We start from the raw sequence: 4,367 nt of genomic DNA, 5'->3' as shown, positions 1-4,367 counted from the left end.
TGTCTCAATCCTTCAAAACTTATTGTCTCATTCTTGAAACTATGTTCTGACATTTTTAAAAGTGACTTTTTTTTATAACATAGACATCCACTGTTACAATCCAATCTTTAATAAAAAAATATATTTTTTTTATCGATTTCACCCAACCTTACAACTATATTATGTAAGATTTTCACTTTGATCTCTCTCTTCTTGTTTATTTACCCGTGATTATTGATGAATATAATCTAATAATATACAATGTTGTCCAGGAAAAAAAATATTTCAAAAGGGCGACATTGAAAATAGATAGAAGAATCACAAACAATTTCCCTAAATTGTATGAATCAGATTCTAGGATTTGAATTTTGGCAATGGAGGTGATGTCTTGATTTTTCTATCGCTTAATGATGAGGGGCCAATTACTCAAACAGTGGACTCGTACATAAATAGGTGAGAATGTGAAGAAAGAGTGAAAAACAGGTAGATAACTATAAAATATGCATAACGCATTTATATAATTTCTTTCAACTAATTTTACTTTTAAATTGAATTGTTAGTTTTTATTTTTTTATACTAAGTTTAGAATGTTGGCGTAGACTACATCCAACGTTGGCATAGTCTACGCCATCATGAAGCCTCTACACCCCTAGTCTTCTGTCTTACGCCCTACGCTGACCTCTACGCCACAGCTGTAAGTTACACCCAAAATCACCGTGGACTATGCCGAAGCCAGAAATTATGTTTTTGCTCGGTCATTAAATGCTTGACACTTACAACATTCCAACTTTCATCCAGATGCATCTCATACGCTGCATCTATAACACCTTCAGACCTAAAAGTCACAAACACGCAAAGTAAACACTAAACATGTTCCACATCCAAAATCACACAAAAACATCTAATTACACATATTAAACATCTGAAATTTACCCAATGATCAATTCCATTTATGTCACTTATTAATTTCTTTAAAAAATAAAAATTATTATAAATTTGCCACGTTGATGAAAACTAGTGACTTTATAAGATCAAAGAAAGTTTATGTTACGCTAATGGGTAATTAGAAATCTGGTTATAATTGTGTGAAACAAATTTATTAAAAAGTCAAAAGAAAACTTTAAGAAACCACTAGTGATGGTTGAAGTTTGTATAAGCTTATAGTCAAACTTATTATGATGAAGCAAATTATATATTCTTATGTTCCCATTAAAGTCAATGGGAATAACTTGCAATCTTAACCATTGGATGAAAATGAAATGAAATCCTGACCCTTATAATTCAGAAAAACATGGGGAGGTTTTTTTGGTTCTCACTTTGACTTTCTCATCCTAAATTTTGGGAAAAAATATACCCCACGATCTATAACATAACGTATGTTTTAAATACAAACATAAAGCCCACAATCCACATAAAATAACTGACCTAAACAAGTGGAAATTTAATTGGAAACATAAACCATAAGATTACAAATATCTATTTGAACAAATTTACACCTGTAAACAAAAAACGTGAATTTTAAAACAGTAAACAAAAAAATGTGAATTTTAGAACCTGCAGAAATAAATAACATAAAACTGTTAATAAATCAAGATGTAAAACCAGTTTCTTAGCTACATAATTTTTAAGAGAATTCTAACGATTTTCAAACTCATTGATAAATATTGTAAATAAGAAGTTATTTAAGTTTTAAGTTTAAACCTTAAAACCGATTTGGAGGCTTAGGCTCACAGTTTCCGATTTGACCTGGTCATTCAAAAAAATAAAAAAATTTAAAAATTTAAGATTACAGGGTGTTAAAAATCTCCAAAAAAAAGCCACGTTCTAATTTAAAAAGCGTCAATAACTGAATTTAAAACTTCATTGGATAGTTTCAAACAGTTTAAAAGGCTCTAAAAATTATGGAAACTGTCGGAAGCAGTTATTACATAAACATGTTTATATATTGGGGCTTGAAAGAAAGCAGTACCTTATTCTGTTCTCAAGACACGCAGTTGCCGTCTCCTCTCAAAACCTGCAAACACAGCGGTGAAGTAAAGGTGAACCCAGATACATTTAGACTTTTTTTATTTCTTTTATGGATGTAGTTAAAAAAAACATTTTTTCTGTTTTTGATGTGAACAGGATCAGAGGATGAAGGTGAATCATGATAAACCAAAGGTAAAATCGAATTTAATTACTTTCTTTGAGTTTGTAGTTTCATCATAAAATTGTAATAAAATAATAAAAACCTTTTGTATTTGGTGTAAAAAGGATAAGAATCTGATGATGAAACATGATGAACCAAAGGTAAACCTAGGTACATTTGTGTGTTTGAATGTACACATAATGAAAAGATTACGGTGGATCATGATGAACCGAAGGTAAGGTAAGGTTAAATTCATATTGTACCTTCTTCATTTAGTTTACACTTTCTTCGAGCATTGGTATTAAACATGAGATCTAAGTAGTTAAAAAAGTTTTAAAAATAAAAGCAAATAGTGTAGGAGTTGGTAGTGGAAAAAGTTGTAACATAGCCTAGTGAGTGTTATTAGCAATATAGTTTGATAGATAAGTGGAAAAAAGTAGTTTTTTATTATAATAAAGAATTAAATTTAACCCAAAAACATTAATATATAGAGAAAATAGCTTCATATATTAGTTTTGCTTATGTGAAAAATATATAAATGTTCACAAAATTTAAACAATAATACATACAACCAAAACATTTATTAAAAGGTTTTCCTAATGTAAATAACATTCAACATTTCTATGCAAAGAGGATTGAGAGTTTGACACATTTTAAACATCAAAGGTAAAAGGATATGTATGAACAACAAAAGCTTAATTAAAACAATAGCACAACTTATAATTTTACTTTATGGAACAAAATTTGTTCCATTGAGAAATCTCTAAGCTAAACTCCTTCGGTCCAAGTAAGACAACAAAATACTCAATATAATCTGTAAATCCACATTATAGATAAATATTATTGAACAATATTCAAAGAAATGCCAAACATAACATTTATTGCCTAATCAACAATAACCAAAATTCAAATAGTAAATTAATAAGTGTCATTTGAAGCATTGAGAACTCACAAATGTTTAATCCATGCTTCTACTTTTCCATGAATTCGCAGTTGATCCATTTGGGCCTCCTGGCTTTGTTATACATGAAAAAAAGAACATGAGACATTAAAGTGTCAGTTCAAAGACAATAGTATCAATGGCAAGAACAAAAATTTGAATCATTTATACTAACCTAAGTGTTAAAGTAGCAAGCAATTATACCAACTAAAAACAACTAAACAAGTATACAAGCAGTTCAAGTAAGCAAACATTCCTGCGTCAATCAATAATAACATACAAACAAAGACGATCTAAACATCGGGACTCAATAATAATAAAACCATCCAGACTCAATAATAATTTGTTGACTTTATTATCAATTTCGGCTACGAAAAAACGACGAAAAATACAAAAGAAAGCTTGCACTAAAAATTGGAATATGGACATTGATAATTAATTAAATAAAGATGCACCGTTCATAAGTAAAACAACGTGACTCCCACCGCCAGCGGGCTGCCGTCATTTAAGATAATCAACTGTTGCGTCGAAGATCGATATCAAGCATCCACAGGCTGGAGTTGCTAGAACTTCAGTTGGATTCTTTGACTAAACCTACATCAGTTGTGAGCAAACATTGCCTCCTTAGGCGGAACATTTAAAAAAGGCAGAAAAATGATCATGCAGTAGGCGATTCAACCGAGTACATCGACCACCGGTTGTATAACAAACATTCAACCGGAGAAAGTCAATTGTACACCGGTTAAAGGACGACCGAAGCATGGTAGAGACCAAACCCTAATCATTTGGGGAAGAATTGATAGAGAAAGTGAATGGTTCGAGAGATGAATGGTGAACAGAAAAATGAAACAAACCCTAGCGTTAAAGCGGCGAGAGAAAAAGAACAAAGGAGGGGGTGCCCATTCATTCATCCGTATATGGCTGACCTAGCCCACCAAGATCCGTGTTCTTATCACCGGATCATCATGTTACTCGTATTCGGCCCAAACTCATCCCATGGTCCTTTCACTCCTTTGATTAGCTGGGTCACTAAACATTTTTATTATCTAATATAATTAATAATTAATTAATAATAAATAAAATGGTATCAATCAAAATTAAAACGAATTAGTGTTTCAGATGTCCTTGAGTCAATTACACACTAACCCACACCTTGTAACAAGTAAAGCAATTATTATTCTATAAACATTAACCCATATTTGTATCCTTCGTTTAAAATTGATAGAAAATTCAATGCATCTAGTGTATATTTATCTCTCTCAATCGGATAATATTGCATGTAAGTATTATAAAGGAAGTAAGTGCAACACAATCTTGCGA

General features: G+C 31.1%; 1 long non-coding RNA gene across 3 annotated transcripts; it reads right to left on the bottom strand.

Moving 5' to 3' along the window:
- Window positions 1–1,259: 1,259 nt before the first annotated feature.
- Window positions 1,260–4,027, bottom strand: LOC110871688. 3 transcript variants are annotated; one of them, XR_004864541.1, is made up of 5 exons: window positions 3,503–4,027; window positions 3,060–3,118; window positions 1,949–1,993; window positions 1,681–1,725; window positions 1,260–1,533 (listed from the first exon to the last, which is right to left on the bottom strand). It is a non-coding gene; the product is annotated as an uncharacterized LOC110871688 (long non-coding RNA). The 3 variants fall into 3 exon arrangements; XR_002553877.2 differs by having other exon boundaries at window positions 3,060–3,122; window positions 3,503–4,026; XR_002553878.2 differs by lacking the exon at window positions 1,681–1,725 and having other exon boundaries at window positions 3,060–3,122; window positions 3,503–4,026.
- Window positions 4,028–4,367: the final 340 nt, after the last annotated feature.

Source organism: Helianthus annuus, chromosome 8, assembly GCF_002127325.2.
Source record: "Helianthus annuus cultivar XRQ/B chromosome 8, HanXRQr2.0-SUNRISE, whole genome shotgun sequence".
NCBI lineage: Eukaryota > Viridiplantae > Streptophyta > Magnoliopsida > Asterales > Asteraceae > Helianthus > Helianthus annuus.
This window is presented reverse-complemented; position numbering and strand designations above follow the sequence as displayed.